We start from the raw sequence: 21196 nt of genomic DNA, 5'->3' as shown, positions 1-21196 counted from the left end.
TGAAAAATTTGAATCATATGAACAGGTAACGAGTATTAATGAAACCACAATATATGTCATAAATGAATTTACATGTTCGATTGCATGACAGAAGGAGGACATTACAGACACATTATGAGCTCCTGGTATCACTGCTTATACATGGTACAGGGAGAACATGACAGATGGACCTACCACATTATCTCGGGGGCCGGCTTCGCTCCGTCTGCTCTACATGTGATGTTTGTGGGGACCCCGGGCACCAGGGACTTGATGTCTCCCTCGTCTATCACCACCTGGTTTGGAGGAGCTGAACGAAAGATAGAAGTTAAACTAGAGACGAGCTCGTTGCAAGCAACGATTAGGTTTTCCGTCGTAGCTGCGTCATACTTGTGACGTATTACAAAAAATTGATAGCTGACCATAGTACAATATTAGATGTGTAAACACTGAGAAACAAAGTATTATATTTCTGTGACCGCGTTGATTTAACGGTGATAGAGAATTCGTCTGGATCTGCATCGGTCGTGTGCAGTACGAACCGGGTGAGGGAATGTTGACGTAAAGTGTATAAGGTAAAAGGTTAGGGCGCGCTGTGGGCCGTAAGCTAAAACGAAGGGTAGGTTTGCCGTATTCCCGAAGGTCCACCAGTATACAGTTCCAGAGAAATAAACAGGCAATTGATGCAGGATTCCACATTATTGGACGAGACTCAACGATGGCAACATTATAACAATTTAACAGACAGACATGTTACAAACAAGTCGGATATGGCCAGAAGTGGCCTCCGGACTCAAGACTCTGGGAGAGTCGGACGTGGCCGGGGCTGGCCGCCGTATTCCAGACTGCGCATTGACAATTATACATAACTATTTATAAGAATCTAAACAATGAGTATATATTGCAATTGACAGGTAATGATATAAGTAAGCTGGGGGGGGGGGGGGGGGGGGGGGTCTGGAACCCTTCCCCATCTAGATCCGCGCACGGAGAAGACCGATGCCGGTAATTTTACTGTAATTTTAACCATTTTTATTTAATTATTCATGTTCATGATTATCAGAAAACCAATATTACCTTTCAAACCAGTTAAAACTTAAAACTTAAGATACGCAGCACCATTTAGTCTCGGTGAGTATTGCGTCCGCGTACGAAAATAATGGCAATTTTCAAGAAATTCGGATGGACGATCTGTGTCCTAGGTCGTCCATCCGATTCTTTTTCTGGCTAAAAGCTACAGACCTGCAGTTAGAGATTGTCAAACTCTTATTATACCCCCGCAAACGAAGTTTAGGGGGGTATATTGGTTTCACCCTGTCCGTCTGTCCGTCTGTCTGTCTGTCCGTCTGTCTGTAGACGCAACTTTGTCACCCCTATAGAATTTTTTATTACTGCATGGAACAGTTTGTACATATGTTGAACACCATCTGAAGATGTGCACCTGCAATTTTTTTTAAGATCAGACAAGATTTAATGATTTTATGACAGTTTTCATTTTCCTTATTCTATACATTGTACACTAATGTTGAAAAGTAAGGGAGGTAATCCTTACAGATTTTATTAATTAATTAATAGTATTAAAACACTCAAAAATATATTTATATAAATACATCCAGATTGAGGTTTTTGTCTTTATGTCTTAATTAATAAAAAAAATTATTTTTTATAAGTATTCTATCAACTGACAATGCAAAGTTTTTGTTTGTCAATGATAAATTCTTAGGAGCTAATAAGAACATCAAAGACAAGTGTGGCTGAATTCATTTGTCCCAAGGGAGCCATTATCTGAGCCATGGTTCAGATAGAGCATGTGTTTAGGGGAAATTGATAATCTGCAAAATGGGTGATGGTTTTGGGGCTATTTTAAAACTTTTATGTAAACCAAAAGTTCTATCATTATAAGGAAATAAATAATATCATTATTATTAAAGAAGTTAAACTATTTTTAGAGGTTGTTTAAATTTATTTGTCAAGTAAATTGATGAAGTGACCGTATTGGGCATTATTTTAAATGAAATTCAAAATGTCTGATATAATTGTAGTGTTTTGGCAATTTTAAAATTGTTTGTAATATTAAATTTTCTTCTTTACATATTTTTACATAGTATGGTAATTATGGTAATGTTTTGGAAGTTTATTTAATTTAACAAGCTCATCAAAGAAAATCATTGTCCTATGGGATCAATTTTCTGATATGGATTTCCATCGTGCCATAGGAGAAAGTGAAGAAAATTTGAAACAACTAATATTGCATCTGTCAAGACTCTTATTAGAAAGACATTGAAAGTTTTATCAACAGAAGAGCATTGCTTGGCTACCGGTATTTTCATTTACTGCAAAGGGAGGGGTTATTGTCATTTTGTTGGTTTCTCTTTAAATCAATTAAATTAAAAAAATATATATCATCAGATACATACATTTGTAAATGTATTACTGTTATAGATATGTATTTACATATTCTGACAATTTTGATTTTAATTTTTCTTTGTTAACTATTTTTTTTTTTTTACAATTCTAGAATTTTTTTTTTGTATGTGTTCCAAACCTTTATTATTCAATTCAACTATTTGTCCTTTTTGAAATTAGCCTTGCGGGGGTATTAGTCCCATTAGGACAGTTCTAGTTGATTATGTCAATTTGTTTGTCTCAAAGAATCATTTTTTAAATCAATAAAGTTTTACCTTAAAAAACAGAAAGAAATCGGGCACAATTTTCAATGTTAGCATTTTACAATTGTATGGTCTAATAAAATTTCAAGAAACAACTCTTCATTGCTTTATCCGAAATATTGCATGAAAAAAATCTACATCGCATTTTTTAAATTACAAAAGGATATTCAAAATGAACTTGGATTAACCGCTAACAAACAGGCATAAAGAGAGACTAAGAACCAATTTCTTCTCTTTTTTTTTACATCCAAAGAAATTCAAAAAAAAATCAAAATATATTTTTTCTTTTTATGCGTTAATGAAAATGTAGATCAGCAAGGGGTTCTTTTTCGTGCAAGCACCTATTTAACAGATTGTTACACGGGTCTACAACGATGACAAATATCGAAAAGGCAATATTGTGGGTGAAGGATGAATATGTAGTTTGTTTTTTAAGTTATGTATCGGTTATGTTTGTTAGTTTGTTTTGTATTTTAAAGAGAGGAATAAATGAGTAATGAGTAATTTCCAAGCACGTAGCATCGTTTTTGAAAGGGGGGGGGCAAACTCATCCAACAAATCTTGACAAGCAAATAAAGATTTTTTTTTAATTTTCCACAATTTTCAAAATTTCACTCATAATTTCATGATTTTCATACCATTTTTTTTACATGCTACCAAAATGGGGGGAGGGCAACTCCATGATAATTCAATTTTTTATGTAAATTTTATAAAAATAGTTGCTTCGAGAAAAAGTGGGGAGAGGACATCTTTATGTCATATAACATGTGAAACTGATTTCATTCCACCCACAAGCTTGAAATAATGAAAACAATATAAATAGACGTCATAAATCCCATATCAAACGACATATTACCACTTGATTCTGCGCGTCATTTTAATAAATTTATAAACAGCGGCAAGTTCTAAAATGTATTTTTAAAGGTAATGTTAGCTGCAAGTCTCTAGACCTTGTATGAAAAATTTCGGATGGTAGTCAATTTTTCCGGGATACAGACCGAGCGGTACATATATGCAGCTAAGGTAACTAAGAATGATTCCAATAAAATACTTTGTTGAGTAATGTAAGCTTTTAAGAAAGCAATACTTATATTTGTTTAAAATATAACACCCAAATACTTCGTCTTACATTCGCTATTTGTAGAACAAGCAGAACCAGTATCAGTCTGACCGGCTTCACCATATACATTGTTGGAATTTTATTGTCCTAGCATTGCATTGCTCTTCATGTACACAATTTCTTTTAAAAATTAAACACATAAAGTGTTCCTCTATATGGCTACACATAACGTACACACGTGATTCAAAATAACCCAGACGGAAAACGGTAAAGAATTCAGTCATTGAGTCTACGTTTTATAGAACTTGTAAGAAAACACATTGCGGGTCTGAATGTTTGTTGATATGTCAATCTATCAGTATACAGTTTGTTAATTATTTTCGATTGCTAAGGCTACAGCGTATTTAATGAACATTGAACAACATTTTTTCCATGCCACTTTTTTCCATGGAAGATAGCGAATACAAGTATAAAGCATTTATAAAATTTATTTAATTACCTCTTTAGAATTGTGTATGGAATAAATGATTTATAAGTTGCTGCTGAAGGTTGTTTGGTATTTTCGTTTGTAGATGTTTTGCAAGTAAAAAACCTGAAACGCGGGGCAAGTAATAATTAATATCCCTAATAACCGTTACTTAAAACTAGCGGCTTTGGATTCAAATATTATCGTATACGAATATTAAGTTCACTTTTCAAAATCATCTCCACGATGATAATTATATTATATCCATCGCAAATCAGTATTTTTTTTTTTTGCTTTAAAAGCGTACAGCGTACATTTGTCATGTCAGTAATACACATTGTGCTTTATATGACGGCCGTGTATACGTATTGTAGAAAAGTTGAGTTTAATTACCATGCATTGGAACCATTTTATTAACACATCTCCCAGTACTGAAACAATTCAAAATGTCTCTGTTACAGTAACACAGTGGGGCGTTAATCGTGTACGTCCAGCTCTACAAGCACATGCACTGTCGTCTTGGCGACGGCCTGAATACAGCTAGCGACTCTCCTATCGATCGGTTACCTGAGTCTCGTAATGCATCTAAATATAGACAGGGGCACAGTTATAAAACAAACAACAAAAATAAGGTCAAAGAGGTTTATCTATATGAAATGAAAATGTACATATGTATAAAAACATTTGGGAATTTTATGTGGAATTATTTTTGCGCGCTACATGTATCAGTTAGTGCATTACAAGAAGCCCTTTCATAACCCCATAAACGTGCGCACCCCCACAAAAATGGACCGAACTGACAACAATTGTTTCTGCAAATACTGACTATAAATTACGATAACATTAAATTGAATACTATAGAAGGATTAAAAATTAATTTCTTTACAACTTTGCTTCAATAATGCATTAGAAATGTTTGTTCCTTTTTAAGTTATTGACAAGAAACTTTGGACGCCTCTAACTCCCTAATTATAAGGGCCAGCCCCTTTTTCGGTATACCGAATGAAAGGTCTGGGTAAGACCAAGAACTTTTAAAATACATGTTATAACAAATTTTTATCAAGTAGAAAACTAACACGGAAAATACGCGAATTTTTTTGATTTTTTTTCTTACCTTTGTTTCAACATCTATACCACCCCTTTTATTTGCATTTAAATAATAAATAAAATATATCTCGCACAAATTCAATGTATTAGCTTCCAAACCAGCCCATCTTTTAGACTCTGCCAGTCATCGTTAAAGCTAAACCCCCTGGACAAAAGAAGTCGTTACATTTTACTAAAAGGGGAATAACTCAAAACCGGATAGGGATTTTCCACAACTAAAATATGCAAAGACAACATCACGCGGCATGTTATCAGTCCTGAAAATTTCAAAACAGTCGGTGAACAAACGAGCGAGATATTAAGGATCAAAGTTTGCGTCTAGAAGAAAAAATTAATAATAAGAAATTTGAAAAATTTTCAGAATAATAGTAAGGTTTTCCGCTGAGAGCGGAAAACCTTAATAACACACACACACATATTTTATCATATATATTCTATCATTAGATTATCTTTTCTTCCAAATGCCTTGTTCTACAAACTACCACAATTATGAATGACTTTGTTTTCACCTAGTCTATACATTACTACTCTTATAAATGACTTTGACTACACACCATAAAACTAATAAATGACTTTGTCTTTACTTTGTCTACACACCACTACACTTATAAATGACTTACCTATGACTGTGACAGTGACCTCATCACTCAGCAACACTCTGGGGTCATCATCTGTAGGGGTCACCTGACAATTATATTTCCCATCATCCTCTAGTTAGACGTCTGTAATCTCCAGACTGAATTCCTCTGCAACAAATGAGTGATGGTTAATTTGTAGGATCAAACAGTATAATCAATTTTCAAATGCATAAAATCTGTGTTTGCAGAGCATTTTGTACCAGGTGCGTCCTGATACATAGGAATTAGCACTTGAATTATAAGGAACATGAGCATATTCGAATTTATATTCCCATGTAATAGGATGTTTTTTTCTAAAATACACCCACTGACAGGGAATTTTTGTTATGTCAACAATTATCAATACATCTTTTATTACCAATTCTTTTACACAGCAAAATTATTCTCTGCAACTTGCAATCACATCGAGAACCTAGCAATAATTTCTGCAGTAAGTGGCTGTTGAGGTGAGTAGCAGACTTTGAGGTAAGTACAATAATGCACTAAGATATCTCTTAATCTGACATACAAATGCTCCCTCCCTGTTAGATGACAGTTAATTTCTGTTTGTTTTGAGCACCATAGTATTCGCAGGATTATGACAAGGATTCCTTTTCTTTAGGAGCTGACGCAGGCGATCAGCATCTCGGAATGACAACGCACCCATAGTAAGATGTCTGGAAGTCACCTCAGGAGGGCTTTCTGTCGTCAGCGACACGCCAGACAGGTATAGGGAATTACTACAGGCACGTAACATCTCACCCAAGGATTACATAAAGGTTTTAAAAAGTTAAGAAAGATTCTTTTTTGCGTGGACCCTGAGGTCAACGCAGAAAATATATAAGCGAGGTTAAACCGGATGCTATGGGGGAAATTCAGTCTGCGCATGAGTTAGCCTGGTTCCTTTGCGTAATGGGTAGCTCAGGGAACCAGGCTAGCACACGTTTATCTGAATCGGGATCGGGATTCCATGCCATATGCACACATAAGTTGGTCACATACCACTATTTTTACCCCGTGCTCATTGATCAGTCAAGTAGTTCTATTCTAGAAATGTATGTTTTTTTCCAAAAATTCCCAGGGGTTCTAAATGGGCAAATTTGGCGCCTTTTAGGGCATGGATGGAAAGAAGAAGGTTTGAAAAAAAATACTAGCTAAAAATAATTGGGAAAATCGATCTTTAAAGGCGCAATAGGAAGGGTGTAAAGAGGCCAATGTTTACAAATATTCCGAAGTGAAAGTGGATATTGCAGGGTAGGGGTTATTGTAGGGGCCATATCTCAGCTCCCTCTCGATTGATTTTCCTGTCCTTTGGAAATGTTGTTGGACTAATGTTTGTCTGTCATTATGCCAAATTTGAATAGATTTGAGCCGGTGGAATTTTTTATATGAATTTTTGTTTTATAAAGGAATAAGAGGGAAAAATAATTGTGGTCTGTGTCCTATCAGGTCAAAAGTGAAATTGCTTATTTAGGGTTTTATCCCCCATTTCTTAACAAATATCAATCGTTTAAGGTAATTTATGGAGAAATTGGGCCTTTTGTTCAATTATGAAAATTTAATTTCACCAAAATAGAGGAAAAATTGGGGGTGGGGGGTGGTTTTATTGTTGGGTGATTAGTATGACCCGCATATGCAAATGAGGTAAGTCGTATTTCTATGTAACCATGCGTCGGCACTATTTTTGTCGTCTGCAACTTTCATTTCGTGGCTATGGACGAATTTCTGACAAAATACAGAGAAAAAGTGCGCTCGGGCTCTGCTCCTAGTTTGAACGGTCAGTGTCGCATCTGGACTGGTGCTAGAAGCAGCAACAACAAATATGGTGTTGTATGCTACAAGCATCCAGTAAAGAACAAGTGGGTTACCATGCATGGTCATAGACTCAGTGTCATGCTACATCATGGTTATCATGAGTTGGATGCATCCATTGTTGCATCACACTTGTGCCACAACAGGCTGTGTGTTGTTCCGGAGCACATCACTCTGGAACCACATGGTATTAACAACCAGCGACAGACCTGCCGAGCTAGGGGCACCTGCCTGGGCCACTTTCCGTACCTGCCTTGCAGACTTGACCTCATTTATTGACATGAATTGAGAAAACAAAGAATATAGGTAAGTTTATCATATTTATTAGAATGTTACACCGCTAAACATTGGAGAGTCATGCATTTCTCCTCACAATAATGGTTTTAGTATATGCCTGATGGCACATGATGGATTCAGTTCAGTTAAGCTTTAAGGTTAGTAAAAGTCAGTATCATTCATAAAATGGGTATAAAGTCATTCAGTCACATCCTGGGCGAGGCCTCAGATGATATTGGCATGCTCCTCTCCTGTGGTAGGGATGATCACGTGCTGCAGGTAGGTTCATATCCAATTGTCCCTTCCGGTAGTCTGACTTTGTCCGATGTTCCTGTCGATATAGATGGTGTTCCTCCATTTTCCTACCCTGCTGTTTGTTTCTTCTGGTCTTAATCTTTTCCTTTTTATGGTATTCTTGTCTGTAGAGGAACTGCTGGTCAATCCTGGCTAGTCGTCGCTTGCCGGAGTCTGAGTATTGGACACCGGCAGATTCACACTTGAGTCTGGTTGAGGTTCCTGGTAAGTTATTCCTCCTGTGAATCATGGAGTGCAGACGCCCTTCCATTGTTCTTGAGAATTTCACATTCTTGGGCATGTTAGCACTTGCAGATCTATGGTAGGACTCGTTGGCATTGGTGTCAGTCAGAAGTTTCATGGCAGAGATAGCCTCCACGCTCAACTTCATTTTCAGAACTTCTGTCACAATTCTTAGGTCGTTGTCATTCATTTGCAGGGCGGTGATCCTATAGATGGCCAAGTTGCGGCTAAAGTTCCACCAGTTGGAGACCACTCCCCCCTCACAGACCAAGGAATAGGCGGCACACATAGAACAGTCTCCGTCATAACATGCAACAGTTGCCTCCAGGACTTTGGGTAAGAAACTGCTCATTTTCTCCAGGTCTCTGTCATACTTGGTGAATAGCTTTTTCACTATCATGGAACATCTGGATTTTAAGTCATTGCTAAACACCCTTTGTAACTCTTTCTTTTCTTCTTTTGTCTTAGAATGGAACATTTCATCGCTGTATACTGCTCGGTTGCTGGCACGGAACTGTGATTGCCCAAGATGGACATGGTCTGCTAGGCGCTCTACTTTCCACAAGGGATGAAGAGCCCGCATGGCATCGTCCACTCCTTTAGCACCTTGGGCATCGCCGTCTGTGGTAACATACCGGACTAGAACATCTTGCAGGCCGAGCTGAGTGCCGATATCCTTTCCCATCTCGTATTCCGAGAACGGAGCAGCCGGAGACAGGTTTGCAGTACATTCCGCATGACCGCCAGGACAGTCCACCTCCATGCCTTTGCCGCGCAGCCATGCACCAGTCCAGCAGAGTTTGTTCTGTACAGCACAGGCAAGTATGTACTTTCTATCTGTATTTGTTTCTACTGCCAGAGAAAAGGCTTGACTGGCATTCTGGCCGGGGGTCTTCCGACTAAACATGACGCTGCTGTTGTATCTTGCATCTGTTGAAATGTTGATGATATTTTCAGGGTGTCCTCGAGTAACGTTAACCTGTTTGACTTTTTGTATCTTGTCATTCATGTCCAGTTTGTTAAGTTCTGTCATTTTTCTGCTTGTTTTGCACAGGAGTGTCTGCATGAATGATTTGCTGGGAGCAGGTATGTCCAAACAGGTGAGGAGTTCAATTATCTTTTCGGCCCCGATGGCAGTGTCTTGAATGGCATATGCGAGAGCGATGTTGGTTGCTGATGGATTACGGCCTGGTCCCTCTTGATGAATCTCATGATACAGGTTGAATGTCGGAGAGGTAAACGGACAATTTGTGCATTTTATCTTGTACTTCCAAGAGATGCCTAGCTTTCTTGCCTCGAGTACAGCAAAATTTGGCATGGGGCAGGTGCTTGAAGTAGTCTGATGAATATGGGCTGTGCTCGTCATCATATCTATCATTTTCTCCTCACTCACTACACGTTGTCCCCCTTCATATTCATTGCTGTTGGCATTTTGTAGGTATCTGCAGCTTTCTGACCGTGGCCGAAGAATACACGAGGATCCACTCTCCCCATCACAGTCGGGAGTTATGTAGGATTGGCAGTCTAAACTTGGTCGTGTTACCAGGGCATGGTCCCCAGCGGATAGCCGGACAAAGGAGCGTTTACGAGTTGTCTCTTTGTCCTCTGATGAAGCCTTGGATCTGTTAGTATTACCTTGCCGAAAAAACCTCCTGCTGGGCGGCTTCCTTTGGCGGAGTTCCCTCCCTTTGTTCCATGGCCTTTGGTTTTTCTGAAACATTTTGATAACTTCTGTAAGTACTTTCTGCTTGCTGTATCAAAGATGGTGTGATGGATTCCTTTATTTCTATCATATTTATAGTCTTGTATGTTTGACAGTACTTCAAATGGCATTTTATACCTATCCATGTCATCTAAACTGTACCCAGAGCTAATCCATTTTGACCTGTAAGTGCCACTTCCTCAAGTTGGTTGCAGTGGCCATGTTTGATTATCTGCTTACAACAAAGGGATTACTTGCTGTTTATTTACTAGCATGTCTGATTTCTATAGTATATTAAATGTAGAAATTTTACATATTTTTTCCAACTGAAAAATCTGTGTCTACATATTTTATTTTTGGGCTTTTCTGGGGATTTATAGCCTTATTTGGGGTATAATTTCAAAAAATTATTAAAATTGCATAATATTAATCTTGATGAGAAAAAATGTCAGATGTCTTTGGGCAATAAGTTGAAATATGACATATTAAAGTTTCAAGGAAATTGATTATAAAATAAGGTCATTGTGAGTACTTTAGTGAAGTGAATTTTGTGTGAGATGCTGGTGTTGGCATGCAATTTCAGCTATTCCTGTACCTTTTTCCAGGGGCCCATAACTCTGGTGTAAGGAGAAGGATTTCACCGAAACTTCTAGGAGACATTGGAAATACCCACAGGTGCCAACCTACCAAGTTTCATCAAAATCAATAAAGGTATGTGAAATTATTAGGTCACATACCACTATTTTTACCCCGTGCTCATTGATCAGTCAAGTAGTTCTATTCTAGAAATGTATGTTTTTTTCCAAAAATTCCCAGGGGTTCTAAATGGGCAAATTTGGCGCCTTTTAGGGCATGGATGGAAAGAAGAAGGTTTGAAAAAAAATACTAGCTAAAAATAATTGGGAAAATCGATCTTTAAAGGCGCAATAGGAAGGGTGTAAAGAGGCCAATGTTTACAAATATTCCGAAGTGAAAGTGGATATTGCAGGGTAGGGGTTATTGTAGGGGCCATATCTCAGCTCCCTCTCGATTGATTTTCCTGTCCTTTGGAAATGTTGTTGGACTAATGTTTGTCTGTCATTATGCCAAATTTGAATAGATTTGAGCCGGTGGAATTTTTTATATGAATTTTTGTTTTATAAAGGAATAAGAGGGAAAAATAATTGTGGTCTGTGTCCAGTTCAAGGGCGCTGTAATTGTAAAGTTGACGGTAACAGTACACGTAACAGAAACAAAGAATTCCTTTTAAAGAAATAATAGGCATGTGATATAAACTTTCAGTATTATGAAATAAGGTAATGTTATGCCGTAACTACAACTGGCATCAAATAGCATAATTTGCAATGTTTTGTTGTTTTCCGAATACACATGTAGCTTAACTTTACTTTTACAGTAGGCGAAGCTAGAGTACTTCCGGATAAAAAAAATTTAAGCATTTCATTATGATTGAATAATTATGTGACTGTAAATAATAGATGATTGAATAATTATGTGACTGTAAATAATAGATGATTGAATAATAGACCAATCCACACTTTACAAAAGTTATGTCCCTTGGCCACCATCTTTGGGGAAAAACCCATATATTTCTCACTGTAGCCTTTGTAGTTTAGAGGGTTGTAACTTCGTTATTTGACATTAGAAATCCGTTTCCGCTGTGAATTTGGATTGCCCCAAGTTGGGGCAACCCACACATCGAAGAAATAAATTAAATTCTGAGAGATTTCTTCAAAGGGCGCCAAAATATTTGATTGCATTATGAAGGGAATTTTTTTTCCCTTTTGACCTTTGGGTTGACCCTGCGAAGGGGAACAACTTTTGCAAAGTGTGGATTGGACTATTATGTCACTGTATTAAAGTTAAAATCTCAAGAAAAATGCATCAAAGTATGAATTTAATTTACACAAAGCTGTCATTGTATAGTTAACAAAGTAGTGCGAAGCGTACCGTGTGCGCAAATAGTAGAACTCGCTGAATGTCTGATACTATACATGCAATCTTCATTTATATAGATTAAAATTATTTTAGAAGTATAAATCGTTAAAACTTTGAGATAAAAAGTGAGGGCTATAAGTGATACAACGTGCAAATTAAGCGGTAAAAAGTGGGCGGCTAGAGTCGGGGGAATCTCTGATAATCTTAAAGCTTTCATGTTTTCGTTGGAAACACATGCAAACGGTCCACGTATTGTAGTCCTTTTTTAAAGGACAGCAACTTGTTTTTCTCTTTGCTTGTCCAGAAGTTTTGGATGAATCTGCACCCCCCCCCCCCCCCCCCATTTCAAAAACGATGCTACGTGCCTGTACTGAGACATTCTGGGCATTGAATGACTCAGTCCAAGTCAATCAGCGAAAGAAAGCATCAAAACATTTTCCACGCGCACAGAAGACAGCTATCAATAGCATTACTGTAAGATAAGTAAATGGTAACAACCAATACATCTCATTTCCTCAAGTAACTCTACAGCTTGCACTTTTTCCTATCTGCAATCATTACAAATGATCGAAGCATGTGACTGCTTAAGACAAAACTGATCACTGGTGCTGCCACCTACCTATGACATCATTGTTAACCTCTGTCCTTCCCCCAACTATTCTGTAGCGGGGGTAAGATGGCAAGTCCCTATCGTTCCCTATACCAAATCCATTCTGAGTCCACTGTACGATACCAGAGCGATTCTTTACGATACACTTCATCAATGTTCGACCTCCAATGATGGATTTTACACTTTTGGGTCCTTCCAGCAGATCTTGACCTCCGAACACTGAAAATAAAACATAAATCTTATGCATATGCATAACATAAATATCATCCTACTGGACATTTTGCCCTTTGCTTAGATGTTTATCAGTATACAGTCATTTAACTTCGTTATCTCCACGGAACTCTATTAAAACTTCGAAATATCCAAGTATTCAAGATATCGAGGGTAAACTACTTAAAAAAACAAATCACTTCCATGTATACATATATTCGAGATATCAGTGTGCGAGATATCGATGTTCAACTGTGACAAAATAGTTTACATTAATGCTTCTTATCTATTGGTCATGCAGACTGATCAAACGTTTATGTAAAATATGATGTTGTCTAATGAATTTGAGTGCAAGATCAATTACCAGAAGGAGTGTAAATCACATTTCTGAGCAGGGAGGCAGTTATCGCACAGTGAGTACCTAATTGCAATAGGTGGGGCTGCTTAATGCTCGTCTGAGAAAAATCCCCTTAGCTAGTTACATTTCAACCTCTATTTGATAATTCATCAGAGAAACACGTTTTGGATATGGATTTATTTGGCCTCTATCAAAACTATCTTAGCCATCTCCGATATATATAGGAATTAAAATTTTTTTTTTGTTAAAAACTTCTAATATCAACACTTTTCAAAAAAAATTGGTTCAAAGATATATTTTGGTTGTTTTCCTATTGCTATTTAATATCTTTTAAAGGGTTGAAGAAATTGATAGAAACTACTGGTAAATCAAATGAATGAATAGATTGATGGTACGTATGGTGCCTGAGTGGAGTGGACACTAATAGGTGTCTGTGGCAGTGGCTACATTACCTTGCTGACACAGGATTAAAAGCACAAGACAATGGATCAGTGGGGAGATACAGCAAGTCATGGCATGCATCTACAGCGTGGTCTGAAATGCAAAAAAAAGTCATGATCAGTAAGCATCTTCGCTAGGCAAGGTTTTCAGATCCGCACCACTTCTTGTGGCACTTAAGCGGCGTTTTTCCTTTGATTACTGGTGTACAATAATTTCCAATACTTGTCCTTTACACGAGTAGGCGTGGCGTATCACCGTACAATAACTTGAGAATCTACAAGTAATTGTACTGTATGAAAGACAGCATGGTGATTGTACCGTACAATAATTTTTGAAATAGTGTACAGTGAGAAAAAAGCAAACTAACACAAAGTTTATGCTTTAATCAATTTCATAACAACTCTAAACTACATAAACACCAGAACAGCTGCTGAACGTCCTTGTGAAATTTTTAACACAGACAACATAAAATTCAACAAAAAAATGAAAAATATAAGTTTCGTGTAGTTAAAAAAAACATATCTGGCTTAGCTACTATCTATACTTTTAAACTGAAACGTAATGTTGCAGGTTTTAAATTCTCCAAATGGGAATCTAGGCCTCTTGCTCATGGGCTCCTCTTCGCTATGGACAGTTGCTGATGTTTCCGGAAAAACGGAACACTCGGAAATATTAGGAATAGATTCATCTGCAGGAGTACTCAACGCAATCGAGTTATCGGTATACTCGTTGGGCGGATCCAAAACCTTGGACACATTATCTTCCATTTCCGCACTGGACCTTTTGTATTTACGGACCCCTGCTTGTGAGCGATGACCAGTACGATTCATTATCTGTTGTTCCTCAACACCACACAAATACAGCTGGGTCGCGCAAGTGCGTTTGCCGCTATGATTCGAATAATTTCCCTGTAAACCGCGTTCCGTACAGATGACGCGCATGAAACTTTTCAGCTTGTTAATTCCCACTGCTCGATTTCCCTACCGGATCGGCACATCAGATGATGCGGGTAGTGGTCTTCAATAGAATGTTCCTTGGTGTCCGAGAGAATCCAGATATAAATCCTTGCGGGCACTCGTCACGCCTCCGTTTCATTTCTAGATACAGCAATTATTGTATGACTATTAGTCCAACAAATATAACTTACAGATTCTTTGGCATATCGTGCTATCAAAAGTCTGGAGGAATTATTTTCGTCACGTAATCTCCTATCTTAGTTTTAAATGAACTATATAAACGTATCTTGTGCAGAAGGGGCATCCTCTGTAGACAACGAAATTGACAAGTTTGAAAAACGTTTTAATGCCGTGTGTATTTTATAAATAGGAATAATGGGAAATGTTACATTCATTCGAAAGGTGAAAGACTGGGAGCGGTAAACAGTTGGTAAATCCTAGATCTACGAGTGCATGCCTCTGTTTATAAACAATCTGGTGTACTTGTTATTGCACCATTGAATGATACATGCAACTTGAAGGCTCAATCAGACTAGAAAAATAAGGGTGTTGGGCCATTCGTGTTAGAGAGATTCGTGAATAAACAGTAGGAACACATTGTTGTTTAAATCAGATACGCTTTGCATTTTTGATCGGTCGAATGATTTCAGTAAACCCCAATCAAAATCCAGGGAAAAAATCCCGACTCTTGATAACATGATATGCCAAGGGTTTGTGAGAAGCGGTGCGGAAAACTTTGGCAGCGAAGATGGTCAGTAAAGTAAAGTTAATTATTCGTCACGGCTAATTGTATTCAGCGCGTCGGCGCGCCCATCTCATCTCTTTTATTTCAAGTAAAATCTTCCTGTAGTAAAACACTCAAATGAAGTCGATTTTTGTTTATTTTAAAGCATTATCGCTTACATTCATGTCAAGAAATTTCGACCCCGTTAGTATTTACCTTGACAAATAGTTTTGATTCACCTTTATAACGGTAGGCGGTAGAGCTTTTATAAATTGCAGATTTATTCCAAAGCTCTTTGCATGCCATTTTTAATTCACGATTTGACAATGGATATTGTCTATTTAAGAAAAAAAATACGAGTTATCGTGAATGTTGCAGAACAACCTCCGAAGTTGAGAAATGTTGTTTTGAAATATTAAAGCTAAAGCGTTAGCTGAAGCTTTTATATTCCAAACAACATTTCTTAAATTCATGGGTCTACCACCCCTGGGGTGCCAAGGGAGTGGCTAAATATGCAAAAAAGCAAAATCTTCTCTACTCCCACACATGCGAGGAAAAAACAGGTTGCATAGTTAGAATGTCCATGAAGCCCTCTAACAAAATTGTGAAATTCATGGCCCCTGGGTCAGAGGTTCTGGCTCTAGGGTGGGGCCAATATGGCCATATAGTAAAAATGTATTAAATCTTAGATCTTCTCTACTCCCATATATATTTGTTAAATACTAAATGCATGATTATGATGTCCATGAAGCCCTCTATCAAAATTGTAAAATTCATGACCCCTGGGTCAGGGGTTCAGGCTCTAAGGTGGGGCCAATATGGCCATATATAGTTAAAATGTATTAAATCTTAGAAAATCTTATTCTCTACTCCCATATATATTTGTTAAAAACTAAATGCATGATTATGATGTCCACGAGGCCCTCTGCCAAAATTGTGAAATTCATGACTCCTGTGTCAATGGTTCAGGCTCTAGAGTTGGGCCAATATGACCATATAGTAAATATGCATTAAATCTTAGAAAATCTTCATCTCTACTCCCAGGTATATTTATTAAAAACTAAATGCATGATTATGATGTCCATGAAGCCCTCTACTAAAATTGTAAAATTCATGACCCCTGGGTCTGGGGTTCAGGCTCTAGGGTGGGGCCAATAGGCCATATATAGTTAAAATGTATTAAATCTTAGACAATCTTATTCTCTACTCCCATATATATTTGTTAAAAACCTAATGCATGATAATGATGTCCACGAGGCCCTCTGGCAAATTTGTGAAATTCATGACTCCTGTGTCAGGGGTTCAGGCTCTAGAGTTGGGCCAATATGACCATATAGTAAAAATGCATTAAATCTTAGAAAATCTTAATCGCTACTCCCATGTATATTTATTAAAAACTAAATGCATGATTATGATGTCCACGAAGCCCTCTACCAAAATTGTGAAACTCATGACCACTGTGTCAGGGGTTCAAGCTCTAGGGTGGGGCCAATATGGCCATATAGTAAAAATGTATTAAATCTTTAAAAATGTTCTTCTTTACTCCCACACATGTGAGCAAAAAACTGAATACATGGTTATGATGTCCATTAACTCCTCTACCAAATTGTGAAATTCATGGCCCCTGGGTCAGGGGTTCAGGACTTTGGGGGGGGGGGGCTTAATAATTATGTTTACCAGAAAATCAGCTACTAAAATTTTAATTTTAATGTCCCCTGGAGTATGGGTTTTGACTTTATGGCAGGGCGAAATGGATATATAGGTCTTAATGCATATACTATTTCAAAATTATCTTTACTCCCACACACATAAAAGGAAAACTGAATTCATGATTTTGTAGACCAGATCTTTAAGTTTTTCACCAAAATTATACGTTTCATAGTTCTTTTTTTGAAAGATATCAGGCAGGGAGGTGGTCGTTATTACAGATTTATAATTTTTCTACTCCAGAATGAAAACTAATTAAATGCATATATGAGACTCCTCGACAAGTTTGTGTATGTGTTATATGCTACTCAGGTGACCGTTAAGGCCATTTGGCCTCTTGTTAAACATGTTTCTTTATTATTTCTATGTTAAACTTTGAACCCCGCATGGGCCCCAGTATTAATCCTTTGGTCTCGATTTTAAAATTTAGAATCTGAAATTGCTAGGAAAGTATGCAGAGTAATATCCCAAACTGCCGCATTGCAGTTCTTGGGAAGAAAACTTTTTTTTTAATTTATAGAAACAAAGTTGTTGATTGTAATAATAGATGTGAGATAAAATCATTGCCACACCATTTATAACTTAATAAGGATTTATAGGGGCCCAAAGGTGTAAGAACAAAAAAATGTAAGTACTATAGAGACCTTTTATATGAGTTCAAAGAGAGGGAGTGACTCCTTTATTTAGGGGCCAAAAGACTCGAAGTATATTGCAAATAACTTAAAAGCAAATAAAAAATCAATGCATTATAGAAGCAAAGTTGTTGATCTTAAGAATATTTGTTTGAAAAACTCATTGGCACACTCATTTATCACGTAACTGCGGATTTTTTAAGTCAAATTCCTTAAACTTTGACGGAAGATATTCCTATAGAAGGAAACAAATTTTGTTAAACGCTGTAGAAAAGATAATGTCTGCATTGGAGATTCCACTACTCCACTTATCAAAACACCAATGTGTGTTCCCAATTAAGATCTATAGGACTGCAATGGCCCCTAAATATTCAAAAATTTGTGTCTCAAAAATGAACAACAATTTTAGATAGGTGTAAGAACAAAAAATAGTATAATTATTGTAAATTCCTAATCAAACGCGAGAAATTAACACTAATATCCGCGAAAAATCGCGATAACCCCATTTTGCAAAGTCTAAAATCTTGCTTTTAATTTTTGGACACATTTAAACTACATAAAACTACCAAAAATATCACAATTCCCGATTTTATGTTCTCGCAGTTTGATAATAAATGGTTGATTCGCGGAATTAAGAACTCGCCAAAAATAAGGAATCTACAGTCATTATTCTTAAGTCCTGTTGAATGAAATCCAGAAAATAGGACTCAAATGAAATCCAGAAAAAGGGGCTGACCTCTTTAATAAGGGGCGAAGAGACCCGCAAAGTCTATAACAAATAACTAAAAAAAGATCAAGATTTTGTAATCCATTATAGAATCAAAGTTGCTGATCGTAAGTACTAACAATATCTGTTTTAGAAAATCATTGCCACACCCATTTATGACGTAGTTGGGAATTTGTAGGTGAATGAAAGCTATTGATCGTTGATGTGCAGTATGTAAAAAAATGTTAAACATCGTTAAAGATTTTGGCAATCATATACGTAATCTGAAAAGGAGGTATTAAATTGTTAATGATATTTCATTGTATCGTTTCACTCGTAACGAGATTGTATCAAGTCTTCCCTATCACTGGAAGATATATTAGTTTTCGTATTGTTTTTCTTCACATTTTTTCCCCAAATTTTGTGCACACGATTTCTCAGAAGTTATTGGGCTAATCTTAATCATATTTTCACAGATGATGGTACGTTATCTAAATTTTATATATTTCTAGATCTGAAATTTCTTTCTGTCATTACACCTGGTTCCAATTTACGGCCGATTTTGTAATTTTTACGACCCATTTTTTTGCAAAGCTGATCAAAGAAACTATTTAGAGATATATGTACGAAATTTTCAGGATAGGTAGACCATAGTTTGACGTTGTTCACTATTATGTTGTTTTACGCCATTGGTGCCATTTCTTGGAACTCGCCTAGACACAAAAATTGGGAACGCATTTTGAATTAAAAATTTCATACCTTTTGATCTTTCCTTATATCGGTTGCTATTTTGGTATGACATATATAACAAAAATGGCAGAGTATTAAAAGTTCTTTCCAACGAAGTCTAAAAAGGGGCTAGTCCCTTTATTTAGGGGCCAATACACTCGTAACGTCATCAAAATTATTTTTAAAACGATCAAGGTTTTGTCATGAATTATATAAACAAAGTTTGTGATCGGAATAATATCTGTTTCGAAAACTCGTAACCATACCCTTTGTTACGTAATTAGGGATTTTTAAGGGCCAAAGTCCTAAACTAGTGGAATCGATTAGAATCATAGATGCCCTTAACTTTTTAAAATTTAATTCACTGGAAAAGATACAAAAACATGTACGTAGAGCTGTTTTTCGAGTGTAAAGGATTTGATACATTAACCTTTGTTATTTACCTTTTGGCTACACTAAAATCAGTAAAAACTGACTCTCTTTTCGTAAACCTTTCCTTCAGTTCAAGTAAGGAGTATATTTATAGCCGTTATCAAGTATTAGACGGAACAAAACTTGAAGCTGTCATAGTATTTGAAGTACCTATTAAGACTGAAACGGAAACTTTTGACTGCAACAATTATCACGTTATCTTTTAACACTAGTATTATAACACTTAGTGGTTATTTAAGTCTATAATTACAGCTACAAAAATACAATTTTGTTTATTACGCAGTCACAATACTCGAACAGTCATTTCATTATTACCAAGCTTGTATGTTTACAAAAACACACAATTACCTTGGTAATGTTTCCAAAACAAAACCCAAAATATTTACCATTTCATCAATAGAACTTTTACACTTACCAATAGCACAAATTATTAAGATAAAATGTAATGGTTAATACAAGTCCTGCTTTTGTCGATAATTGTTTTGCGTTAATTTTTCTCATGTCTTTTTAAGATACTTTCTTTATATCAAGATAAACTGTTATCTGACAGTGTGACTTGTAAAAGAAAAGAAAATAAACATTTCGAATGTAACAAACAAAAATGAAACACTCTAGTTAGAAATCTGAAGCAAAAATCATTATGGTGCGTTTGTATTGACCACCCTTATATCCCCCCCCCCCCCCAAAAAAAAAAATACTATAGACTACTGTCTATTTCATCCATTTCTGTCTCTTTTACAAAACACAAACATTCTTAAATATTTGTATGTCTTTGTAATATTTGTATTCTTAAGTATTTGATGGACAATGTCTTACTATCATACTACCGTTGCTGTAATTTACTCACCTACTTGAATCAGATTGTTGTTATTTTTGTTGATATTACTAAAACCGATTTGGTTTGACTTTACCGATCGCGTCACGTTCAACTCTTTCAGCTACGTCATACATAAACAATACCCGCACCCCAACCACAATTTTTTAATTGGTGGATTCAGCTTACAGCTGATTGGCTGCTGGTTAACTAAGACTAAATTATGCACGGACAGAACAACAACATATCTGAGAATAAAAAAATCACATGGGTACTCGTAACTGTCGAAATTGGGCTATTTTTCGAAAGTGTACACTTGTGATAAAACAATACATACGGTACATAACATATATAGCTGTAGCTCTATGTATAAATTTTGGGTTAGAAAAAATAAAGCTACAGTGCATACAATACTTGCATGTACAAAAAAACTTTACGGCAATTTGCCGCATATAAAATAACGCTATTTTTGAAAAAAATAATAATTCTTCATTTAGTTTACTACTGTTTATAATTGTATTTTACTTGCCCCAAACTTTCTCCTATTAAACAACCTTCTTCCGTACTCGGAAGGCGGATCAAGAACTGTATTTTTTATGTATGTAAACAAACCATTGTTCATGTATGGAGCTGGTGATCGGCGGTTCAGAGACAGGTAAAATAAAGAAATCTGCAGTAAATGGTTTGTGGATATTTTAGTATATATATTCACCGAAA

The 21196-nt window shown here is 36.5% G+C and overlaps 1 long non-coding RNA gene across 1 annotated transcript; it reads right to left on the bottom strand.

Moving 5' to 3' along the window:
* Positions 1-171: 171 nt before the first annotated feature.
* LOC136270884 (uncharacterized) lies at positions 172-12983 on the bottom strand. Its single transcript, XR_010708757.1, has 3 exons — positions 12780-12983; positions 5902-6027; positions 172-289 (listed from the first exon to the last, which is right to left on the bottom strand). It is a non-coding gene; the product is annotated as an uncharacterized lncRNA (long non-coding RNA).
* Between the last annotated feature and the right edge of the window lie 8213 nt (positions 12984-21196).

The sequence above is a fragment of the Magallana gigas genome, chromosome 8 (genome assembly GCF_963853765.1).
Source record: "Magallana gigas chromosome 8, xbMagGiga1.1, whole genome shotgun sequence".
Classification (NCBI taxonomy): Eukaryota; Metazoa; Mollusca; class Bivalvia; order Ostreida; family Ostreidae; genus Magallana; species Magallana gigas.
The sequence above is the reverse complement of the archived record's forward strand: the minus strand, read 5'-3'. Positions and strand labels throughout refer to the sequence as shown.